This window comes from Anthonomus grandis, chromosome 7 (assembly GCF_022605725.1).
Source record: "Anthonomus grandis grandis chromosome 7, icAntGran1.3, whole genome shotgun sequence".
NCBI classification, from domain to species: Eukaryota; Metazoa; Arthropoda; class Insecta; order Coleoptera; family Curculionidae; genus Anthonomus; species Anthonomus grandis.
Genome location: NC_065552.1, coordinates 12097784 through 12125621, shown reverse-complemented (window position 1 = coordinate 12125621; position 27838 = coordinate 12097784). Strand labels below are relative to the sequence as shown.

At 29.9% G+C, this 27838-nt stretch overlaps 1 protein-coding gene and 1 long non-coding RNA gene across 8 annotated transcripts in view; one reads left to right on the top strand and one right to left on the bottom strand.

Annotated features, from left to right (window-relative positions):
* Window positions 1-27838, bottom strand: part of LOC126738818 (teneurin-a) — a 1182227-nt gene that overhangs the window by 182259 nt on the left and 972130 nt on the right. The window lies entirely within an intron of this gene.
* Window positions 15338-27838, top strand: part of LOC126738824 (uncharacterized) — a 48690-nt gene continuing 36189 nt past the window's right edge. Inside the window, exons 1-2 of the long non-coding RNA XR_007661451.1 lie at window positions 15338-15461; window positions 18746-18839. This is a non-coding gene — a long non-coding RNA (uncharacterized LOC126738824). The remainder of the gene's footprint in view (window positions 15462-18745; window positions 18840-27838) is intronic.

The following is a 27838-nucleotide window of genomic DNA, read 5'->3' as shown; positions in this document are numbered from 1 at the left end:
AAAATTAGGCCTATTTCAAATATACCAGTCTTGGGAAAATATTCGAAGTAATTAGAAATTGTTTGAAAACAATAAAATGATGTATGAGGGACAATTTGGATTTAGAACAGGGCAATCTACTGTTAAAGCAGTCCTAGATATTGTGGCAAATATGGTGGAGGACCTTAAAGGGAGAAAACGTGTTGGAATAACTTTCTGTGACTTCAATAAGATGTTCGACTGCATCTCCGATGACTTGAAAAAATTTAAACGTTACGGTATAAGGGGTTAGGGGTTGTAATTTATTCGCATCTTATATGTCAGAACGAAAATCTGTCAAGTTCCATGTTATAACTTTGGACGATAGATTGAATTGGCGCACAGACATATCTGTTTTGAAAAAAGAACCTTCTATCTCTTATACTATGCTATTTTTGATTCTCACACGCGGTAAGAACTGGAACCCTGGGGCAACAAACTATAATTAGTACAGATTTTACTAGGTAAAATTAAATATTTATTTTGGCAACGCTAAAATTTATATTACTATTGAACAAGTTCCTTAAAATTATTGTTTACTTCTTTTGTTAATATTAGTATGTTCATTTAGGCTTCAGGACTAAGAAAAATATTAAAGGAATAAAGAACTAAAAAAATATTTAATTTTCTTAGCATGTTTATTTTCACGTACTATTAATTAGCGTTTGCTTATTGTTATTAATTTTAAGAAAGTTGGAAATAAACACAATTTTATTTTATTTCTTTATTTAGTTAAATAATATAGTCAGATTGTATAACTCTTTGGTGAGTCAAGTCAATATAGATCTGATTGAAAAGGTATAGAAAATGTTTTTAAATAGAAATGTTTTAAAAGAATGCGATTTGTTTCTGATTAACAATATTATTAACTTTGTTGAAATTCGGAAGATAAGTTTTGCTTTTTGCCTAGTTCTGCCTTAATTACTTAATGCATATGATAGGTACTTATTTTATTTCTGTTGCTATTTTTAAGAGCTAGATTTATCTGGGCATCTTATTCAGTTATACTTTTTATCCTTTTTTCATATATATAATTAAAATAAATAAACAAAATGAGTACTCTGAAAAAGTTAATTTTCTCTCTAGAATATTTTTTTTAGCTATATAAGTCTATTTCTTTTTTCTGAGCAGTCTTTTTTAATTTAAAAAAAATGAAATAAATTAATAGTAATTTAGCAGTGGTTTTAGTATCATCTACAAGAAACTTCTAAATTTTCAACGTTGTCTAATTTTTTTAAGTTTTCATAGAATCATAATCCAAATAGGCTTAAGAAGATTTTTAATTAAAAAGGTCACAATCTCTTTGCATTAACTTTATCTCGGCAGCAATTTTCACTGAAAACTAAAACGAATGCCCGGTTCATACACAGCTAGTAATTTAGTCCAATGGTCACGTAGTTTAGTACTTGACTCATTTGAACACATCTAGCTTAGTCGAGTTTACTCTCTTAGTAGAGGCAGTCGTCGAGTTTAATAAATAAAGGCATATTGTGTTATTTTGGTTAAGCAGCAGCCCGCACCACTAAGGAAAACCGGCTAGCGCGTCAACTAAACACTTCTGTACAGAAATGTTTTAGTTTAGTACAAAACTAATGTATTTAACTACATTCTCTTTACTTGCTACTAAAATACCAGCAATGTGTGAACGGTTGTGTGAACTCGTCAGATTGAAGTCAACTCTACTAATTAACTCGACTTCTCTGAACAGTAAAGTCACTAGACTAAATAACTTTAAATTACAAGACAGTTTTCCCACTGAAACTGAGTATTAATTTTCTCTCGAAGAGGATAACATCGTTAGTCAAGAAACATAAGAGTAAAATAAAGAGTTTTGTGCCTAAACTGCCTCGTAATTTGAGTGTCACACCAAAGGTTCCAACCATATGACTAAATTATTTAACTTTTATAAATCACTGGCTGCTGTAATAAAATTTAACTAACAAATAGTTACATACATTGGTGTTGTTGGTATTTTGCAGTTCGAATATGTATAATTATTTTGATCAAAAATTATTACGAGTATTAATATTTTTGGTAACTTATTTTAAAAAAAATAACCTAAATTAAATGTTCGCAATTTGTACCCAAGGTAAATTTGGATTAACCTAATAAGTTTGGCTTTGACAACTAATAATGTAAAGCCTACTTCTCTTTTGACTCTTTCCCTCAAGTCTTCCAAATTGATAGGTGTCTGGATACTCTCGCAAAAAACCAATGGATTTAAGTGTAGAAATCTAAAAAGCTACTGTAAGGCTCCGCATTCCTATTTCATAATTACTGAACATTGAATCCAAAAGTACACAAACTGAAGCTATTTAAGAGGAGTACGTTCTAAAGTTGTTAAGTAGGTAAGTCTAGTTTTTGAAAATCTGAGAATAAATATAATTACCTAGAAACTAACGAGAATTGAAGGAACTCAAAAAAAATATCAAATTCCAGTATATGCATATTAATTAAAATAATATTCTATATTTATACAATCTATACATGGAGGAACCATGATCTTGGCTAGGCAAACAATTGAAACGATTTTTTGTAATATTGATAAGTATGATAATCTTCTGTTAGAGAATGTTTTTGAATTCTCTCTTTCTTTTTGTAAGCGTTTTAATTTATATATTCTTTGTGTTTATAGGCCACCTACAGGAGATATTGCTATGTTTCTGGACAAACTTGATTCTCTTTTTCCCAGTTGTCCCTACACTCTAAGGTTATATTGGCTGGTGACTTTAATATCAACTACACTGATGAAACCTTGCCACGTACTTCTCTCTTAAGTATTTTTAATTCTTATGACTTGAAAATGCACGTTCTTTCTCCCACACGAATAACTTCTTCATCTGCAACTACAATTGACTATTTCGGGTACAAATTTTGATGACGTTTTATGCACAGTACTCCCATCTGGTATTTCCGACCATGAAGCTATTCTTGCTAAAATGCCATATAATACTGTATTATCTTCATCTCATTATATGGGAAGAATTTTCAGCAGGAGAAATTTCAATGCTTTTTCTGCTTCTACAGCTTCGGTAAATTGGAATGCACTTGAAACGGCTTCTGACCCACTTACTTTATTTTTTCAAGTTAAGTGTGATAAGATCAATCAGTGCTTTCCTAAAATGAGGCTTAAAACTAAGAAACAAATACCATGGGTTGCAAGAGGCCTTAGAATTTCAGCTAAAAACCTCCGTTTTTTGACTAAATTGTGCAAATATACCACAAATGAAAATATCCTTGTATTTCATCAGAAATACCGTAGTCTGTACAGAAAGACAATTAAAGCAGCAAAATCTAATTATTATAGGGATCGCTTAAATATGTCATCAAATAGGCAAAGGAAATGTCGGTTGAGCATTCGTTTTTCTTTCATCCTGTCGATCTTACCGAAGTAAAAAATGAAATCAAACACCTAAAAAACCATAAATCATCTGGAGCTGATGTGTTGATTGTTACTCTTTTTGCCTGATTTAGCCTTAAATGCTTTAGTTTCTGCCATAAACAATTCTTTACATATTGGCATGTTTAAAAGAGGCAGTGGTTATCCCTCTTCATAAGGGTGGAGATTTGGATCAGCCTTGTAATTTCCGTCCCATTTCTATTTTGTCTACCCTCTCTAAGATAGTTGAAAAACTTGCAAAAAGCAGAATTTTGTCCTTTTTACATCATAATGGCATTTTGTCCGCAAATCAGTTTGGATTTCAAGCCGGTAAAGGGACTCATGATGCTGTTTTTAGCTGTTTGGAGAGCGTCTATGTGTCCTTGAATTCTGGAGAGTCATCAGCGGCAGTGTTTTGTGATCTATCCAAAGCATTTGACTGTGTGGATCATGGAATACTGTTATCTAAGCTCAATAAATATGGTTTTAGGGGCGTAGCGTTGCGATGGCTTGAGTCCTATCTATCAAATCATACTCAGAAGGTTACAGTGTTAGGGCGTTTGTCTGCTTCTAGATCCCTGAAATGCGGCGTTTCCCAGGGTTCAGTGTTGAGACCACTGTTATTTTTACTGTATGTGGATGACTTGAGTTCATTGAAACTGCAGGGCAAGGTGGTTCAGTTTGCTGATGATACCACCATACTATGAAGCCATAAAATTTTTAATTATATTAAGACTTGTGTCCTTGAAGACCTTCAGATTTTATCAGGGTGATGTGCTTCCAACAGGCTCGTGTTTAATGTAAGAAAGACGTCTATTATGGGGTTTAAGTGCGATGTTCGGGGTCTGATATTTGACGAAAATTCCCTCTTGCAGAATAAAGAGTGCTGCAAGTTCCTAGGAATTACCATTGATGGTCGCCTTCGGTTTGAAAATCATATTTTATATTTAGCTGGGAAATTATCTTCTGGATGTTTTGCAGTAAGAATGGCAAAACAAAAGCTGGGAGGGGTGGTTGCACGTTCAGTGTACTTTTCACTTATTGAATCTCATATTCGGTATGGCTTGCCTTTTTGGGGTTTAACCAATAAGAAGCTATTTAACATTGTCTTTGTTATTAAAAAAAAGCAGTTAGATACCTGTGTTCTGCTAAGTTAAGAGATTCTTGCAAACCCCCTCTTCATTTCTGAAAAAATCCTAACTCTTTTTTCACTCTTTATCTTAGAAACAGCTGCTCTTATTCACAAAATTCCCAAACTACCCTCTGACACTGGCCATTTGACTCGTCGTGTAAATGATGTTTCCCTACCTATTCCTACGTTTTCCCTTACCAAAAACTCATTAATTTACATGAGTAAAAAAATTTACAATCATGTTCCTTTATGTGTTAGACATATATCGGATGTTAAGAAATTTAAAAAAGAATTAAAGACGCTTTTATTGGCTAAGGCATATTATAACCTGGATGACTTTTTTAATGATAGGTTTTAACCTTGGACATGTTGGAAAGTTTTTTTTCTCTAGTTTTGTCAACAAGTTTACCTTTATTTAGTAATTGATTGTTTTATTTAGTTATCTTTAATTCAAGTAGGTTTAAAAAGTTTTGTCTTCTTGTGTTTAATTTTGTTCATTGTTTTGTCAATTTTTGAAATTGTATTTTTGTTTTGTTTTTGTAGCTTGTAAGATGCTTGTACACAAGATTATTCTTACGTAATACAGCACATTTTCTTTCTTTCTTTCTTTCTTTCTATTATAAAATTAGTAGCTATAGTTATGTTTAGGACCTATGTCGTTTCAAAAATAACTTTTATTAATTTTAAAAGTCAATAAATGCAGCTTAATTGATATTCAATGATAAATAGCTTAAGCATATGTTTAAATTAGTCCGATGAAGAGGGTTAACAAATTACAGGCCAATCAATCGTATATAGATAAAACACGATTTATCTAGCTTGTTAAAACGCATGAAAGGTTGTTTAAAAAACCAGTAGAATATATATTCGATTTTATATTAAAACAGCCTTTTCGCCCGTATGCCTCTTCAGGTCCGCATTGGCGTACTTGAAACCACTGTTAGATTCCATTAAAATTTGTTTTAAATTTCTATTAAAAAGTTTGATTTTCCTCAGACTCAATTTAAGAGTTAAATGAAATAGCCTTGTTTTCGACGAGTTCTGAAATTAAATGCTCGAAAATAAGTAATAATCATCCGCTGGGAAGCGCCAATGATTTAAATGAATATTTTCTACTGCGGATATTGCTTCCCAAGCCAGAGGCAAATTTCGTTATCTTATTTTACTTTGGCGTATTAACTTACCTATTATATTTTAGAATGCTCTTTATGTGAGGCTTAATTTTTTTAAGTGTTTGCCAAGAAAATAAAACTTTATTAAATTGATAGGCGAGAGAACTACTGTAGGGTTTATATTTAATAAACTTATCAACATTTTCAATAAGCAGGGAGAAACTATAAATCTAATTGTCATTAAGTGGAAATCTGTGCCAAAAAAATAGGCTAATTTTTCTCGATTTAAAAAGATGCCTTTTTTTAAATATAACAAACATGAAGAGGGCAACAGGGTACATAATCTACAGTTAAAATAAAACAGACTGTCAATATTTATTTAAAATTCCCATTTAATCATTAGTTTTGTAGTGAGCCTTTCTTGTTATCCACAACTATCTATTGTCATACCTAAAAAACATACTACAACAAGCAAAAGGCAAAGTCAGCCTTTTGAAATATGATAACTTATTTTGAAGAGAATTGGAAGAAAATTTAGTGTACCAAAGGATTTAGTCATCTAAAAAAGAATATATTTGGGACCCTATAGTTTTTATGCCTTTTACTATGCCCATTATTACAATAACGTACGAATTTCATAAATTTTTATTTAAATATGTTAACCTATACCAGTAGTAATAATTAAAATAAACTAAAATAAAAATTAATGAAAATGAAAACAAAAGGAAAATCTTGGGCTATTTTTAAACAATTTATGTAATAAAGTAAACTTCTTGAAAGGATATAATTAAAAATTATATAACTTTCTTGGGCCAAAAGATTAAAAGCAAAAAAATAATTTTATTAATATATTAATAACTTTTTTTAAAATATTAATAATAAGCTAATTAAAAAAGTCTTTCAGATGATATAAGAAGAAGCAAAGAGTATGCACCGAATTCATTTTATTTTTTAAATACAAATTTATCTTCAAGGTAGTCATAGATCTTACTTTAAAGTGCAAAAATCTTCTATGAAAAGGGTCTAGGAGCAAAAATTACTGGAAGAAATTATTTGTAGTGCCCTAGAAGTAAATTCCACTTATAAAGCAAAAATGTTGAAGATCTGGGCACAAATAATAAAACTATTACCAGGAATTAGAAGCAAAATTTTAAAAATACCTTGAGCTGTTGCACAACCAAGTGCTTCCTGCAATTCAAATCCTCGCTGACTTAGACCTGGGATTTGTCTTTTAATAAGAAGGCTGTCCTACTCATAAAGCGGTTATCGTAAAAGAATTTTTAACAAATAGTTTTCCTAACCGTTTTGTTAGCGGAACTGGCGACCTTAAATGGCAAATATTAAATTGCCTGCTAGATCTTCAGATTTGTCTTCCAACGACTTTTATTTTTGGATTTATCTTGCATACAACGACAAATTTACATATTCAAACGGAATTTAGTAGGCCAACAAATTTAGACGGGTTGCAAAAGATTGTTAAATGTGCCTATTCCATCTCACCAGAAACTTTTTTGGTACAAAAATAGAGTATGAAATGGCTTTTATGATAGGTAGGCTTATTGTTTAGCCAAAGAAGGTGTGCTTGGGCCTTTTATTTATGGAATTGATTTTTGTTAAGTTTATTTTGAGGAGTTTTAATTTAATTTTTTTATGGTATCTAAACTTTTCTACTTTTAAGCAAAGTTAAATTAGAAAAAAAAAACCAAAATGCCGCAAACGTGTAATATTTTGCGAAATTTGATTTGATTGGAAATAAATTTAGACTCATCAGTCAGATGTTACTTACAGCGCATATTTTATCTTTAAATACTTCTCTATGGGTAATGATCGATTTCCTAACCTGTATACCTATTTTGGTGTTGCAGTGTGTGAGTTTCAATATTAATTTGGAGTTTACAGTTTATTTAATTAGTAAATTTTTGTGTGTGAGTTACGTGTTAAGTTTAGTGATTTAAGTATTAAGTTTTAGGTCACTTCACATCACATTCACGGAGCAACTAGTTTCTGACTCGTTAAATACTTGTTAGGGTATTGTGCGTCTCTGTAAAATAATTTAAGCCATATCTCATACACGGAGATACTAGTCATATGATTAAATACCAAAAAACTGGCAATGTTACCCGCCGAAAAATATTTATCAGTTTCTGTTTATTTTTTAAATAAAAAATATGAGTGAACAAAATTGGGATGAAAAATGATCCAGAAAAAAGAAAAATACTATTGCTTGTTCAATTGTAAAGTTTATTGGATAAGGTCAATAATATGACATAAGCAATAAAATCATTTAAAAGAGGCCATTAAATATAATTGATAGAGACATGATCCTACCAAAAAAGTATGTACGTTTTAAAGATGATTTGCTGACATCCTATAGTGTTTCAACAGAATCTATGTTTCCCTTTTTTATAAATATTTAAAAAAATAATAATAATTCTTTAATAATTTGGGCATCTTTGTATCATAACATAAAAAAACAAACTAAAAAAAACTTAAATTATAAATATTTGAGCAATTTTAAAAATAAATTAAAACTATTCAATTAAAATAAATCAAGACAATGTAAATTAAAGTAATCTAGGACAACATACCTTCCAAATATAACATAATATTCTTAAGAACTTTAAAGACTGTAGGCAAGTTTAAAAAAATTATTATTTTTATCAGGGTGATGAAAGACCTAGACACTATTAAAAGCCCAATTTAAAAATATAATATTTTTTAAAATATATATTTAAGTTCTATATTAATAAGCCAATAAAATAGTATAAGTTCGATCATCTAATAATTCTTTTTAAATTAACCTTATAAGGTGGCATATACTCACAGTTGGACCATTTATATACAATGACCGCCTAAAGTTCCGCATAAATTCGATAAAAATTAGAAACACCATTTTTTGAGAAAACGCTCGAACCCGTCAATTTTAATTTTTAGTTGCGCATTATTTCACATACATTTTTGTATACAGATGGAACAAAAAAAAGATATGACGTCATCGGTCATTTTTTTAAACGGAATGCTCTATTTTTTATTGCATTTATGAAATATAGGCGAAATTCCAAGCAAGTTTCGTATAACACACCTTATCTCAAAACTCAACTGTTCACTTAGAACTATTTACATTTAACCAACAAGAAAGCAAGTAAGTACGTCTATTTACAAATTAAGATAAAATGGAGGATAAAATGTTAAAAACTGTGAAAACTCTTATTAATGTATCAAGTGTTCAAACTGATCCCCATTTACTTCTTGGCAGAAAGCAAGACGGTTTACAAACTCATGTAAAACACTATAAATTATTTCGGGTGATTTACGTCTAATTTCATATCTAATTCTATTTTTCAAATCTTCTACGTTGTTTGGCTTCTCAATATAAACTTTACTTTTCAGGTACCCCCCATAGAAAATAGTCGCAGGGATTTAGGTCTGGTAACCTGGCCGGCCACTCTATTGGCCCTCTTCGTCCTCTCCATCTTCCTGGGAACACTGTATCCAAGTAATTACGGACATCTCGAAAGAAATGTGGCAGTGCGCCATCTTGCTGAAACCACAAATTATCTGTCGGGACAGCAGAGTCTTGTTCGTCTGGGTATAGGGCAGCCAAAGCAGGGATAAGATCTTCTTGAAGAAAATTCAAATAGCCTTGTCCTGTTAAGTTTTCTTCGAAAAAGTATGGCCCTATTACTTTATTTGCCACGATACCAGCCCAAACATTAATAGATTTACGGTACTGTGTATGAGCCTCGGTTGCCCAGTGTGGATGTGACACTGACCAGTACCGATAATTTTGCCGATTTACGACACCGTTTAAACAAAAAGTTGCTTCATCCGACAACAAAACTTGTAACACAAACTGACGGTTATTTATTATTGCAAATGTTCATCATTTGCTCGCAAAATTGGTTTCTTCGATCAGGGTCGTCCTCATTTAATTCGTGTATTAGTCTAATTTAATAAAGGTGGTATTCATTTGCTTTTAATATGCGTCTTACTGACGTTCCGGCTATATTATTATCAACTGAAATTTGTGAAGTTGCATTGTTCGGATTTTCTTCGACGGAGAGCAGAAATTATTAATTTAATTTTGTTTCTTCAGAAAGTTTTGGACGACCTGAAGTTATAAATTTGTGTTCTTTTCTACTAACTGTTGACTGGGAAATAGGATGGTTTGGGTATTTGACATTAAACAGTTCACTTACTTCTTTTTGCGTGCGCAAATTATTAAAAGTATGTTTTGTTTACATAAAGTGTATACTAAAAAATTAACAATCTAAATCAAATTAGCCTTGCTTGTTGCCCGCTTTATTCTTGTAAACTTATATAATATTATAATTAAAAAAAAATAGAACTATTTGTGGACAATTTATGTGTAAGTGTTAGTGTAAATCTAGTATTATTAAATAATATAGTTGAGCTGCTTTATATCGAATACATAAAGAGATATATATAATTCTTTCTTTATTTTCTGCTTCTTTAAAATTTAGGTTTGTTATTTAGTGGGAGAAAATTTTGGAACTCCGTTTTGGCAACCGGTTAAATATTTTATTTAATTGATTATTATATTTGATTGATAGATATAACCTGTTTATTAAACTTACAGTTAAAGTTTTTACAAATAATTTGTATTTATTTTAAATAACACATAATTCATATAACAATATTCCATATATTTTTTAAAGTATACTTTTCATATATATTAATAATAATTAATTAATCATTTCTTGTATATTACATGTAAAATATATAATACTAAGTTATTATCTCCAGTTTTATTTTTACATTTATACCTATACCTACTTGAATTACTATATCTAGAAAAAAACTTAAGTATATTTTATGTATCTTGCCAAAAACTAAACATGTTTTATTTTGAGTCAAAAAATTATTGATTTATCACAAAAATAATATAAAAATTAAATTCCATGTTCAAGTCTCAATTAAATAAAACACCATATTCCATATGGTCTGTAAAAAAACAAAATTAAATTTTATACGTCGAAATATTGTCTGACAATTTTAATTGAAGTTTCGACTAAATTCCTGAGATTTCACTTAAGGTATACCATCGTTCCAGTTAACAATGGCATATTCCAGAATTCCGTATTTAATCCACTTAAAACCGCTTGTCAAGTGTTCGGGATTTTCGAACGCTTAATTTAATGAATTTAATGAAATAACCTCGGTTATGAACGAAGCAATTTGCCGGGATGTAAAAAAATAAAAAACAGGCGCCATTGATATATTTTATTTAAAGCGAATAAAGCATATTCAAGAATATAATTTAAAATAAAAAGTAAAATTATATATGTATATGCATAAATGATTACGAAGTTTATTCCTGCCAAGGTAATGTAAGAATAGTATGACATTTCTAATAATTTTCAGTTTATTTTAAAGTATAATTTATTTTAAACTCTTTCTGTGGCCCCGGATTCCCCTTGCTTTATCACAATAATAGTCATCAAAAGCTTAAGAGATTTATTGTATGAGATATTGCTCAAGAATAAAATAAGATGTATCAACAGACAATAGCCAGAGAATTGCAATGCAAAATCTAAGACTTCTTTAAGGGAAACGAGTGAACAGTTGGAAGTCGTGAAAAGCATAAGCAGAGGATTTTAAGATTTCACCAATTCAGGTAATGGAAAATTATTTTATTTTCGATGATAGTGTTGTTAATGCAACTTCTTGCAGAGGCAGCCAAGGCCTAGATCTTTTGTTGCCATGGAATCTACCTGTGTCCACTGCAGGACAAATGGAGTTTAGCCGTCAACTTTAGGAAAATGTAGATTGTCTATTGTGACGAAATTTGTTCTTATTTTCATTTAATGATAATAGTAAAAGTCATTTTACCTTTTCCTTTATTATCGTTTATTTATGTGCTTTTTGCGCTTTTCATAAAATCCCCTCACTTATCCATTGTAAAACTGACTTAACATATATTTCATCTCTGCCACAGTCTAAAAATATTCAGGGCCCAAAACTATTCAGCGGGGACTACAACCCAAAACACCTGTAATATTTTATCCAGCGAGGGTTTCTAAGCTGTCCTGAAAGTAATCGAGGGTTTCGCAGTTGGCCCTTTCGGGGACGAAGCATTTGCCCTTTACGCTGGACCTGTGTTTCCCGAACTGAGATATCTTCCTGAGTTTCCTGGATTAAATGGGGTTTAGCTTGATTCTCTTTTGAGATACTGGCACAAGGAGAATTTGGATCCGAATTAAGGATTGTTTTCTGAGCGTGTATGTGTCTCTTTGTGGAAGGATGTTAAATTTAGATGCCTAATCCAAATAAACACTATTCTGTGTTAATTAAGGTTAAATGTTTCATGTTATTAATCAAATATTAATAACGTTAATAGCATAATAATTGTTAAACGCAATATATTTGAGAATAATTATTTTCTTGTGGTAATTACCAATGAACAAGAGTCTAATCGGTCCTATTATATGTGAAGAGTTTTGAGCTATTAACTTTCTATGAGTGTTATATTAATCGAGCTTCTTGAATATCATAATCACAATATTAATAAAAAATAAGATAATCCCTAAAAATGGGTTCCAAATAAGAAACAAAATTTGCGGAATTCGGAAATTAAATTTCGAAAAAAAGGTTAAAAGATACATCTGAAAAGTTATTAAGGTAAAACTCACCACTTTCAGTCATCAATTTCATTACTATAAGCTTCCCTAATATCAACTTTATTTCAGTTAAGTAAGCTATTCGGGCGAAGTGTCTGGATTTGGATTGCAAACTATAGCCACTATATTCAATTATATATTAAATCTGAGATTCTGTTAAATGCCAAGTAGTTAAACATAATATTACATATTTCATATATTATGATTCGTATTATTAATTACATTTAATATACATTTACTTCTTTATGCATATTAGCAACAGAACATATCTATTAATCATATTCAAACAGATCATATATACCAACTGAATTCTCATCTAATTTTAAAGTTAAAAGCTTAGAACATTGAAAGGTTAGAATTAGTAAACAACAACTTTGTTTGAGTTCAACATATGCACATGGGCACCCATAAAACCTTACTCACTGAGAAGCTGCTAATCCTTCTTTTGAAACAGGATACATTTGTTGAAATGAGTAACTTGAAATTTATTTACGGTTGACGCTATGTTATAAGAGAATCCTCTTTTAAAAAGTTCCTTATTATGCTTGGGGATCGTAAAGATGTGCTTTCTACGTATATTTATATTATGAACATCAGTTCTGTAAACAATTTTCCTACTGAGATAGATAAGATACAGAAATTTAATGATATTATAAAACAGACAAGCCGAGTGCAGTACACGCCTATTGAACATTGACAACCAGCTAAGTTCTATAAGCTAATGTGATACGTATTGTCCACGTCTTATGCTACATATAAAACATATGCATAAGTTTTGAACCTTTTGCACTCTCCGGGCCTGCGTTGTATCAAGAAAAGGACCATAAACACTGTCCGCAAAGTTAAAGTGTGATAGTACGAGTGCGTCACATAGTTCAATTAGTTGTTATGTGTTTAAATAACAACTAATTGAACTATGTTATGTGTGGTAAATTTAAGTTTACAAATGTCAATAAAAATTTGTAAATAAAATAAGTTTACAATTGTCACAAATTAAACCCAGGTTTTTAGAGGAATTTTTAAAAGAAATATTAGCGTTTCTGATACTTGGATCCAACTGACCCAAGATATTTTCCGGTAGTTTATCATTACAAAATAATAAAGCCACCGATTTCAAGGGGTTCAATCTCAGCATGTCACCCTCGGACACCTCACAAAGCGTCCGAAGATCCGTATTTATTCTAAGGTAAGCCTCTGTCGCATTTTCTGGCTTAAAAAAATATACAATAAGAGTATCGTCGGCATATAAATGATAATCACAATGTCGAATAAAATTAATTAGACGTGTAAATTGTAAAAAGGAGGGGGCCCAAGAAACTTCCCTGTGGAACACCTGAGTGTAAAGTCATTACCTCAGAGTTCTTCCCATCAACTAATACTCTCTGCATCCCGTTACTTAGAAATAATTGAATCATAGATTGGGCATTAAACCGAAAACCAATATAAACCAAAATACTCAACAAAACATCATGATTTAACAAGTCAAAAGCTCGTGAATAGTCAATAGTCTCAGCCAATCCAGGTGTACAACTATATCCACGTTGAAATCCTGACTGCTTTTCTGGCAAATATTATTACTTAAAATAAAGACAGAAATTTGAATTGCCATAACTTTCTCTAAAATTTTGAACATAGCTGGTAGGATAGAAAAAGATCTTAGCTGTCCATAGTCATTGGGCTGATTTACTTTTGGAAGAGGAATAGCAATGGCCGACTTCCAAGCACTCGGAAATGTTGAAAATTGTAAACAATAATTAATTAAATGTTTTATATAAGGAATGATAAAGGAGGAGCACAATAGTACTGTTAATAACTTCGCTTTCAGAAGCCTTAGATTTCATCCCAAGCACAATATTGGAAATTGTATCCTCTGTTACCTCAGTGAAACAAAATTCCTGATTGAGTTTTTAATTATTCTTATAAAATTCTAAAAGGTCTTTGTTAGGAGCAGAGTTTGAATTTGTTGTGCTAACAAAATGTTAATAAATCTCGTCAGGTTTTTTTAGATGAGCCGGAAGTGAATTTATTTTTCGATTTACAACATAAATTTTTTTTAATTCAGCCGACTTTTGTCTAGAGTTACAACTTTGGAATTTTATATTTAGGTATGCTTTTTTTTCTGCGCGATATGCTATTGTAAAAGTATTATGAAGCTGTTTGTAATATTTACAATGTTTAGGCAAACGTGTAAGGCGAAATCGTTTTAGTGCATCATTTCTTAGTCTTTTTAATAATTTAAGGTTATCAGTAAACCACGGACAGTATGGTTAAGAACCAACTTGTTTTATTATTTTAAGAGGTGCATGTTTAATAATTAAGGTAGTTAATTTAGTGGAAATAAAATTAACTTTTTCATCCACTGTATCCAAAATATAAATAGAATTCCACTCAATTGCTTCCAAGTTCTACTGAAATTGATTCATATTATTGAAATTTCTAAAAGTTACATTAATACTGTCCGATGGAACCACATCCTGATCAAGCAATGTACATGTTGTAAGATAATGATTAGGAATATTAATATCTTTCACCTCAACACTAATTGTAAGGTCACTATTAAAACAAATTAAGTCAATTAAGCTCTCGCTATTTTGAGTCAATATAGTTGGTTCAGAGATATGCTAAGTAAGATTAAATGTTTCCAGGATGTTATTTAAGGCCACAGTATTGGTAGAGTATTCATTTAAAAAATTAATATTAAAATCACCCAGGCACAATAGTTTATTATAAGTTGTGTAAAAGTGCAACAAAGCGTCTTCAAAGCAGGATAAAAATTCAGTACAATTAGTATTAGAAGGCCTGTGTTAGTCCTTTATAATTTAACTTATTGTCTGATGTTAATTTAACTTATTGATAATAGATCTTGGATTAAAAAGAAAAAGTAGAAATAGATAGGCGTTATTCTAAGCGCAAAAATAACATCATAATCAAAATAAAAAATAAAAAATTATCAACATTCCTATTCCTAAAACCACTTCTAAAAAGTCTGAAATATGATGTCATCTTGCGAAATGTCATCTTGACAAACGGATTTGTGTTTACATTCGGTATTTGTAAAATTCTGTCTTTTTTCTTCAGTTTTTGGTTGAAAAAGAAAAAATGTTGAGTCATTTCAGTGTTCTTGTGAACTGCTACGATAGTAAAAACTTGTGACGTTTTTGCCGCACTATGGGAAAAAGGTAATTCAAGTCGATCTTTTTACAAGTAAATACCGATATTGTCATAACATCATATCAAGGAACAGGCGTCTTCATAGACGTAGAATAATGAAAACTTATTAAGAAATCTATAATAATTATAAAATATTTAATAAATATGAAAATGCTTTTTATTAGATAAGCACCTTTACTCTAATGAAGTAAGTTAAAAAACGCATAAAGAGTTTATAAACGCTAATATTGCTTATAATTTAAAGCATAATCTATTAATAATAAATATTTATCACGTAAATATATTTTGACGACACCACTGATACAGATTACTTCTGTCGGTGGAATCAACAATTCGTTTGAGCGGCCTTGCAATATTGTTGTCTTTTTCTCTAATATACGTTATCTGCATTCATTTAACTTTAAATGTCGACTTCTTTATAGACTATGTTAGCATATTACAAATGCTTCATATTTTATTAAAGAGGAATAGTATTGTTTTACGCCTAAAATAAGTAACAAATTTTTATGATATTATAGAGTATGTTTTTTTACCATTTCTACATAATCATTAGGCACCACTGCATCAGAGATGTTGCAAGCAAACAAACAGCCCACAGTTCCACGACAATGCTAATTTTAGCTATTTTTTTTTGATTTGATAAAGGCTTTTGGATGTATCAGTTCAGGATAGGCTAGGTTGGAAAATTTAGTATCTTTCCAGATTACACCACAAGTATTAATTATATGAGCCATGATATAAAATTAGGGAATAAAGTTAATTTTTGTGAGAGTTATTGAGCTTATGAATTGTTTTTATTAATACATAAATGTTTAGGTACCTAAGAAAAAAATTGCCAATGGTGTATATAATAATTTAAATAAAATACATATTTGAAATGATGTAATTTCTTTTATAAATCGTTAAGAAGATACTATAACAAAAAATAATATATAATAATAATAACATTTTAATATATCGTAAATTACTTTTCTATGGGTATTTTTGTAGTTTTAAATAATTTTCTTAGATGTTAAAACATACATTTCTCAATAAAGGTAAGATTCCTTCTACTCTAAGGTAATTCCCTGCAAAGAGATTGAAAATATTTCTTTAGAACAGTTCTCTTCAATATTAATTTAGAAACACACTCTCCGTAGCAAATCTTAGTTATTACTTTATAGACTAAGTTTTAATAACTTGGTACGAAATGTGTCAATTTCAGTTAGACTTAAAATAGTCAAAAACAGTTAATTTTAAGTTTGCCCAAGTCAGTAGTAAACCAGGCAAACAACGTAGACCCAGGATCGCTTCTCGACAATGGTGCACCGGGAACTTTATATATAATCCAATTTAAACTTGACGAAATTCCTATTCTATTCAAGATTTCCATTTTCCGTACACTTAATTTAATGAGTTAAATGAGTTAGATGAAATAACTCTGTTTTCCAGACAGAAACCGGTTTTGATATTAAATGCAAATGAGAATAATTGCGAACGCTTCGATTGGTTTTAATTGTTATTGCTTTCCCTTTTAAATCAAGTTCATTTGCTTGTGACATCTTAAGTTTAAAAAAGGTATCTTTTGTAATAGCATATTTACTAAAGAAATTATACACACATAACTCTGCTACATTTTTAATTTATAAAACAGAGGCTTTTTTTAAAACAGGAACTATTTAATGAATCATAAAGTTTTAATACCAACATATTACAGACAATATTATTTTCTTAAGACGCGGCTATGCTCGCGTTGAATTTAGATATGACAACACTAATATTGTTAAAAAAATATTTATACTAACAGTATATTTTCTATTGTAATACTTATTGCACAATATTATAATATTCGTCACCTGATGAAAAAAGTAAATAAACTACAAATGAGTGTGGAAAAGGGGTCAAATTTCAAACTTAGCCGTCTAGTTACTTACTTTTTTTTAGTTTCTACTGCCTGATTTGTTATAATTTTTATCATTATTATCATATTGTCTTAAAATATTATATTAAAAAAATAATCAAAAATTTGGATCTTAAAGCAATATCAAAGTAAAGAACATTAATACTCGCAAAAAAGTTCCCCGTTATGCTCTGCTTCCCAAACGGCAAACATTTTACAAAAGTACGAAAGATATGCCGACGTAAAGCTTAACTTTAAAGCTGTTGAAGAAGTTAATTTATCCACATTAAAAATACAAAAGTAAATTGCCAACTTTTCACAAGAGATTTGAAATAATAAATATATTTGAAATTTTGATAAATATGCGGTTTTTGGTACAATAAAAATTTAAAATAAAGAATAATAATTTATCGTAATCATATTAAATAAAGTCAAATATGCTTTATTATCATAACATTAAATGTTTTTAACAAAGCTAGAACAAATAAAGTTATAAATACATAAAAAATAATGTGTCAACTTTTACCTGATACAAATGGATATTTTTAAACTTGACACAAATATCGTAGGAAAACATATAATTTAAAGTAAAATTATCAAAATATACATACAATAGCCGCAACAATAAAATTAAATCTCAATAAAATAATCATAGTTTTCGTTAAAATTGGTTTTCGAAATATTTATCCACATAATAAAATCCATAGTTAATTAGCATTTTTTAAGATTAGCTTTAAATTTTGGTTGAATAGTTAAACTATTTTTTACTATCATAAATCAGATAATTCTTTGTCAAAGTGAAATGGGGGATTGGCAGGCTAATCACATGCGAAGACCAAGTATATGTTCTGTCTGGATAGAAGATCATTGAGCTTTACTCTTTATGAATTAAGCAAACAGATTCCATAATAAAAGTACATGGTGATGTAAAAATTTTACCTTTTATAAAGTATGGGTGACAGAATTGTCTAGGTGATAGGTTGTAAAAATGTCGCACTACTCTTCTTTGCAAGATAAAGACAGATTTGAATAGGGTCATACTACAATAGCTCTAAAAGCATATTCCATATCTGAGATATTCAAATTCAAAAATTCAAAAGACTTTTATTACCACTTAAACATTGTACATAAAAAAATATTTTTTTTTTATTACAAGGACTTACACAATGCTAAGAGTAATGCGGACTGAACTGCGATTATAAAAACAATTGATAACATATACATGAGCTAGCGCGCATGTGCTGCTCAGGCCGTTAAAACATACTAACCTAATTAAAAAACCTAACTAAAACAAAAATACTTTCCCAATTATACTTATTTAGAAAATAAGTTCTTAAACCCTAAAAACATATAAAAGCTAAAAACAAAAAAAATATAGGCTAATAATTGGCTATATCAATTACATTAATATAGGTACCATTTGTGCAATAGACCGAGAGGAGGAAGTGCAGCAAAAAACACGAGCCGAGGCTGAAAAACCAGGACAACACGACGCAAAAATGAATAGGTATTCCAAAATAAACCATTTAAAATTGTATTTTTTATGCCTGCAAGATCAACAAGACCCGTGTTGATTTAAAAAGTAGGAACTCAAAAATAATATGGTTGCAATTAAATAAAAATATTTAAATTAATTTTTTAATATAAATTTGGTGGTGTGAAAATTTGATTTGTTATTTGTTAAAATGCCTATGTTAGTTGAGAATTAAGAAGAATTGCTTTAACATATGCAATAAATTTAGGTATATTTAGGTTATGATTCTACAAGAGCGAAATACACATTTCTTGGCAGTGCCGTACCAACCTCGTTTCTTACAGTGCGAACGGCATAACATTCAGAAGATACGTTACTACACAGAATACTGATATGGGTTTGAAACTTCAATTTGCTATCATTTAAGAGTCCCTGCATTATTAAATCTGCTACATAGTAATTCTCCCCTATTGATATATTAATACATAATTTTAATAAGATTACTTTTGAATATATTGAAGGTTAACCGATTAGCGTCACACCAATATTTGACTTGTTTAACGTCTTCATTAATCATATCATGTAACAAGGTAGAGTCTTTGTGATTCCACAAAATGGTAGTGTTCTCGGCAAAAATTATATAAAATAAAGATATAGAGTCTTGAGATTAAACTCGATCTGTTAAATAAGATTTAAACCAACTCAAGAAATTTTCCCTAAAGCCATAAGCCTGCAATTTCCTTAATAAAATATCATGATTTACATAATCAAAAGTTTTAGAGATGTCACAGAATACCATAGAGCGACCATCTTTAGAAGAAGAGATAGTACCCTTTTCCACATCAGAATAAGTTTGAGTTTCCGCTGATCTTGTAAAAATAGAAGTTTGGGTTTCAGAGTGCTTTTGTTTCCTTATTGTCTGCGTGCTCACTTCAATTACCTCACCCTTCTCAAGAGACTGTATAATATTTGCTTGCTATTTCACTTTATAGAGCAAATCAAATATTTGAGGATTTAATGCTTCAACTTACTTGCTAAGGGTTGACTCCATTTCAAATGCCTTGGTCACAAATGAACAAAAGTTTCTTTTTTGTCTTTTTATAAGCTAAAACTTCTTATTAAGTTCTCTTTTTAGGTCCTATATAAGATATATTAGTGCAGAAGTAGAGAAAAGATTTTCCTTACTGTTTATACACATAATTTCTTCTAGCATGCTCGAGAACAACAGATTAAGTTATTGTCTAATAATATGTATGATTCTTTTCGAATAACTTAAGTGAAATACATTTTTTATTTTATTTCACACAATACAAACCCAGTTGCTAAATTATTTATTCCTACACCATTCAAATTCACCCATATTAAAACAATAAAAAACTAGAGTACAGCTATTACAACATTCAAGTACTACTTTTATTGTTAAGTATGGAAAAATTTACTATTTGCAGTTAAAAGCCGGTCATAATAATCTCACTTTACGTTACCTACAGTTTCAGGCTCATGTACAAAATAGAATTATGATATTCACAATGTCTTTTCTTAATATTATTCCTGTTCAATTTCACTTTAACACTTCAGAAGCTGAAAACTATTTAAATATAGGCACAAAAAAATCTACAATAATGATAACATCTACTTAGCTGCACATATCAAAGCTAATATTTTGGTAAAAATAACCTTAACTCAAAAAAAATTCAACAATCTTTTTAAGACTTAACTGATATATATTTTTTAAAGCTTTTACTGTAATTACCTGTGTCTGGTAATTACTGCTAAAGGAATTTTAATTCTGCCATGGACTAAAGCTTCGAACTTCGATATGAAGTTAGAAGTACCTTATAGTAATTAAATTCTGGTTCTAACAACCTAACCAAACTATCTGAAAGGCAGAAAAATATACACTAAATATATCTAAGATTCATGAATATCTCTCAGACAGACAAGGGTAACGAATTTTGAAAGCTATGAGAGCAACGTCAAAAATCTGTTAAACAGAGGAAAATACACGTTAGTCTAAAAAAATCCGACAATCACCATTGATTTCTAAAAAATCAAGAGCTTTCAAGAAATATTGTATTTTTTACCTAACGTCGTATGCACTAAACTAATGCATTATTACAGAAATATATTAGACTTCTTTGTACAACTTAAAATTTACGCGGCACATATACTTGTACAAGCTGCAATTTTTATCCAATTAGTTTAGTACTTCGACCAATATCAGCTTTAGAGAGGTGACATATGTATCAGTTCTGATATAGAACACATATATACCATACTATCTACCGCACGGGGGTCGCCAATCGAGCTTTTGGAGGTATGCCCTCGAAATTTCTGCTTTTATGAATTAAAAGAATATATAAAAAGTTTTACTTAAGTTCAGCAATTTTAAATAAAATGATTTCTGCCTCTACGTGAAAAAAATGATTGCTCACTCTCACTGGGCAGTACCTTCATTACGTGTCGCTCCTGCATCTACCAAAACAAGTATCATCAGAAAGAAATGATCGTAGAAAACTACTGACCTTAATGCAGAACTGAGAGGTAGTAGCCGGAATTAACATGAGAATATTTTTCAAGAAAAGCTCATTGATAGTGTTCAGGAGAAAGTCTCAAGCACTGAAAGACTCTGGAGTCAACGAAATTTAAAACTCATGGGAACGTTTACTGACAGGTTACTCTAAAATATGATGAAGCAGATTCTTGCGTAGTATTAATTTACACATCACTGCTAATATATAGAGCTTATGATCCCTTGAAAAGCGTTTAGTTTCCATTTTTTTAATTGGGACGTTATTTCATTATTTCACACTAGTATTCCTTTATCAAAGTAAACTTTTCAATCTGCCAATTCTCGTTACCTAGAGAGGAAAAGACTTTCGTATACTATACATACTATAAATACTGTATTTCAGATACAAAAAAGTATTTTTTAAGGTTTATATCATTCAGGCATTGATCAGGAATTGAGTCATTCTCTAGATAAATTAAAACAAATTTATAATTCTAAATCATAATATCTGAATAATTATCGACTGCACACGCTAGGCAAATATAGAGCCATTACAGACGCTCCAGAAATATTTGGTCACTGTTAAGATCAACTCAAGGATATTCAAACATTGGTTGATAAATAGTATAGTTATTTTCTTCTCATAATCTCTTAGAAGTAATCAATTATTGAGTGCTTACAATTTTATGTGTTTAGAAGTTAACTTCTTTGCTTCTCTTTTAAAGATCCATGAACCAACTTATAAATGCTTAAAATTAACTATATTGTTTTTGAGGATACAGACTAATAATTTCAAAGGAATACTGATAGTCAAAGCAAGGAAGTATATAAATTCTAGAAAACTACTGGAATATAATTATAAATAACCTACATAAACTAAATTGGGGCTTAAATGGGGCCCTACTAAAAACTGGACACTATAGGTGAAATCTATAAATTAAACGTAAGAAGAATCCTGAATAAACTTAAATTATCACTTATACTTCAAACTAAAAGCAAAACAGTACAAAAACTATGAGAATAATTAACGTATTTACATTTCCATAAAACTGCATCCCTATTAAGTTTAATTTGCCCGGTTCAACACTTCCAAGATCAAAGATAGTTATCAACTGAGTTATAATAAGGCGCTAGGCGAATGATGTTTACAATTTTTATCTTCGTTGTCGAACGTCGCTGGATATGTCAGTCCTCCAGATTTACGTCGTTGATTCTGATATAAAATACATCTTTCAAATTCTTCTGGAGCTTTGGCAGCTCATTCTTCAGAGACTGAACCGAGGATTAAAACCAGTAAAATTAAGAATACAACTTTCCTTTTGCATTTTAACCTTAATGAATAACGATGAGCTAAAAGATGAACTTTCGCTCGGATTTTTTCACCATTCTCTGCGATTACTTCTGGAGTTACAGTAACAACTGCATGAAAAAATTCCTAATAATTTCCTGACGACCCTATAATTTGATCAAAAACAAATCAAAAGGTGGGTTCTATTAAAAACATCTTAATGAATGATGATTGATGACATTTTACTGCTTAATGATTTCATATTGCAATGTCTATATCGTATGATTATTATCAATTGGAAATATATTGATTGAATATTTGAACATTCGAAAATAATATTATTTTTTTTTACATTACAAAAAAACAAATGTATTTTCTTACATATATTAGTTTTATATTGGAATTATCTATCTTATGCATTTAAATCCGGGCAACTTTTCCATAAGTAATAAATACAATTTTTGAATAACATATAAAAAACACACATTTATCAAATCTTTCAGCGAAATTCGCATTGGCCCCGTAGAAAATTGGAAGCTTCCGAAGTTTTATGGGACAAAAGAAAGCACTTTTATGAATTTTATTTGCTACACCCGCTCGGTCCGGTCCTAGAATGTAAAACTCCAGGGAGGATTGTATTGACGTTAAAATGTGGACAGATTTTTAAACTGGGTAAATTACATTTTTGCAGTCTTTTTGAAACTACGTTCGCCGGAAGCGGAAACGTCGCCGTCCCTTTTGAATTTTTAAATTTTTATCTTTTAAAGCTATCTTTTTTCTTCAAAGAAGTGGTATAGGCACTTTTATTTAATTAACTTTAAACGGAGTTTTTGTCAGTAGGACTCTAACACAAAGGACTCATTTCATACCAAAAAAGTATAGCTAATATATATTTATTAATATTAAATAAAACACTTTGAGAAATAAGACTTATTTATCAAATAAAATAGCTTTTAAACTCATTAGATATTTGAAATAGTTAAATATAGCTTACAAAAACTTATAATTCCTACACGATGCTACTATAAGTGTTCCTTTAAAAAAAGGATAACGAAATAATTCTAAAGGCAAAAAAAAGGATACACTTAATGACATATATTTTCAAGAAGCTGTTTCCCCCCAGTAATGAAAAACTCGGGAGAAAACTTTATTGTGACATAAAAAAGGGCCAAAGTTATGACCGAGAATACGATTTCATTAAAAATGGTCATAAGGAAAGATGTAAAGTAAAAAAGGTTTAAAAGCTAGTGGTTATAAACACGAATGGCCAATAAGGAATCGACTTGGGCGTTAAAATGTTTTCCAATATAGCGGAATGGTATTTTTTGTAAGCTGTTAAAATATTGGCTACTGTTTATTAGATCATTAAACGAGATTCAGCTATTTGTTAGTCTAATGACAATAAAAATTGATATTAGGGTACGGTAGCAGGTATTTTTAGATAAGAGTGTTAGCATAAGTACAGAGGATAAAAGGTCGATTTATAATCTGCTAAAACATATTTTATTATTATTTAAGCCCTGTTAAAAATATAAACGATCCAAAACAAACTGCAAAATAAAAACGTCTTATTACTTTTGCTTTTCTTGTCTTATTTTAAACATTTCAAGGAAGAAAAATAAATTCTAGAACTTCTAGCCATAGAATATATGGCTATAATATATTCTTTACAACTTGGTCTTTTCATTCTCTGCGTCTCTATCTAGCCCAATCTACGATTTATTGGACTGGACATATCCCACTGATATTTTCATTTCTTCCTACAAAGTGTATAACCTGTAATTCATCTTTTTCTCATTTTCGTTGTTTTATGGAACATTCTAGTGTTTGGCATTTCTGCTCTGACTAAACATTTTGGTATTGCTTTTTGACATAGTGATAAGTTAACTTGGTGTTATCAAAAAAATTTAACAATTGAAAGTGACCACTTTAAACATGTTTTAATAAAAAAAATTTCAAGAATATAATTTTGAATCTAAATACGTTTAAAAAAATCATAAATTTTAAAACTTTTAAGTGATATTGTCAGAGATTTATATATTACCTTAAAGTTTACAGTGAGCCAAAAGTTGAAAATTTTAAAAAACAGCAGATAAAATTAAAATTTTAAATGTTTTCTTGAACTCAAGCCAAATTGAGAAGAATTTTAAAAATATTTGCATTTTTAAATGGTTTTCTTTATTACTAATGATTGTTATGGCTTCTATCCACTATTATGGTCGAAGATCGATTGCGTCAAGGATGGCTGTCAAGAAGTGAAACAGTTTAGACAGTAGTTCCACACTCAAATTTGAGTTTCAAAATTGGGTAGATTTTAGGGATATTTTCCAATAATTAATTCATAAAAAGAGCAAAATTAATGATATTAAAAAATTTCATTACTTGCAAGCTCTTCTTATGGGTAGAGCAACGCAAGTAATTCAGTCAATTAAGATTTATGCTACTGACGTGGCACGAAAGACCCTATGCAAAAGGTTTAATATACAAATCTACTTATACATTTATGTATTTTTTTAACTGCCGAGCGAATAATACCGAGTCACCTTATGAAATCAGAAACTTAAATGATAATCTGTTTAAGCATCTTACAAGCTCTAGGCGAACCAATTGAGTATTGGATATAATAATAATATACATAGTTTCATCCAAGTTGGACCCTAGCACATTGCAAGAATGGGAAAGGCTAAAAGCAAAAAAGCTAACATCTTGTACATTAGACTTTTTTATGAATTTTCTAAAAGAGAAAGTAGATAAACCAATAATATCAAATTGCTCATTAAGGAAAGGGATAAAGCCCGCCGTAAATATTTAAAACAAAGAACTGACGCACGCTTGCAATATAACAGACAAATAAAGAATTATACAAATATGCCATTGCTAGGGAAAAAATTATTTATTTTAATTTAATGTCTCAAAAACACGTCAAAGAATTCTGGAGGGACGCAAATAATTTAAATCTCGGCCGTAACAAGGATTCTAATTTTTCTGATACGTTTTCTGATTTAACGGCTATTATAACTATTTTACAAATTTGAGTAATACAGCTATATAACACAACATCTAATGAGAAAATACAATTTTATAAATCACATAAACATGATACATGAACGGTTGCATTTTACAAAATTTTTATCCTACAATCTGGAAAAGGCAATTATAAGACCCTTAGAAAAGATCAGTAATCCGAAGGAATTCAAAGACCTCAGGCCTATAAGTATATTGCCGTTAGTATCCAAAATCTTGGAAAAATCTATGTAAGTCACGAAATGCTATTAGTAAAACTTTATTATTTTGGATTTTCTGGTGATGCATTAAATTTTTTTAGGTCTTATTTAGCTGGCGGAGCCCACTGCGTAGTTCTTAATAAGGCATTTTGCACTGAAAAATCAAGTTACCACATTGTATCTACGGGTGTATCGCCAGGTTCCATTTTGGGCCCATTGCTCTTTTCTTTATATGTTGCTGACATGATATCTTGTGTAAAACACTCAACATTACAGCAATATACGGATGATTTTCAACTATATCTTTCGTTTTCACGACAAAATCTTCCTATAGCTCATTTTCAGTTTGACTAGGATTTAAAAAGTATTGATAACTTTTCACAGGATCACAACTTAAAATTAAATGCTTCCAATAATACTGCGTTGCGGCAAAAGTGCTTTTGAGGTTTCTCCCAATTTTTATGCACATATTTGAAATATTCAGCTACCAATAGTCAATGAGTTCAAAAATCTAGGCGTGTATTTTGACAGTGGTATTACATTTCAATCTCATATCAAAATTAAACTTAAAATTGCATATATACGCCTAAAAAAACTATATGGTCTAAAAAACTATTTACCATCTAATATTAAATATTATTTATGTAATTCACTAGTTCTCTCTTTGCTCGATTACTGTGATGTTTTGTATTCTGATTCTTTGACTGAAACAACTGCTTACTCTATATAAAAACTTCAAAACTGCTGTATGCGTTTTGCATTCAAAATACCATTTAGCAATCATATTACCCCCTGTTTAAATACCAATTTTATTTTGAATATGAAAAATCGTAAAAAATACCATATGTACACCTTTATTTATCACATTTTAAAAACTGGAAAACCTCTATATTTAGTAAATAATTTTAAAAATCATCTTCATATGCATAACACCAGATTTATAAATTTATTTAGAGTCCCACAGCATAGAAACACAATTTTTTTAAAAATCTTATGTTTTTGTAGCCTCTCAACTTTGAAATAAATTGCCTCAGCATGTTAAACAATTTTCAATAGGAGTACTAAAAAAATATATTCAAAATTATCTTCTTGACAAACAGCAATGGAATACTTAATTTAATTTGAAATAATTTGAAATAAATACAATTAAAGTGTTAAAAACCATGAAAATGGCTGTATACATTTTCTTATAGGGCTTTGGTATCCGCTTGCCTCTATCTAAAATTTCTTTACAAGTAGCATTTGTTACATGCCATGTTTTCCTTTGCACCCCTTGCGCGTCTACCTACCTCCCTCTGATATTTCTTTTACTGTAAAATAAAAAAAAAAAGCAAAAAAAAATAAATTTGTATTAAGAAAAGTTTGCACCTGTGTTAACGGTTTTATAATCGAGGTCCTATTTATCATAATAGTTTATTTATTGTAAATTGATAATTATGATTGTAATTTTATTGATAAATAAATTTATTTTGAATTGAATATACTAGAGATTCAGATATAGTACAATTTATTGCCACGATACAAAAATTCTAAAGCTATAGTGGGCCGGCAAAAAAGATATACTTACCTTTAAAATTATTCCAGCAAACGAAATTAATTCAAAAAGAATATCAAAATAAATTGTGTTATCCAGAACAGTTTCAGTATTTGATCCATTAGGTTTAACGAGCCCATGCATAATATAAGCAAAGATCCTATTACAGAAATCATGGGCTTAGGATCAGTCTTTAACATTTCGAATATCATGGATTCGTTTTTCTTCATAACTAAACACGCTAAATAGATTATAGATTATATGAGATAAATTGTCAAAATCTAAATTTTATTACTTTCCATGGCTTTACGAGGCCAGCTAAGGAGCCCGATTTTATTGAAAAACAATAATGCTAATTTAGAATGCAATCTGGTGTGTGCCAAGTCTAAAGTAGCTCTTTTCTTTGATGATATTGAGATTGAAGTTACGCAAACTCTAGCTCATCTTCTCAATAAAGTCTTAGCTTCTATTGAT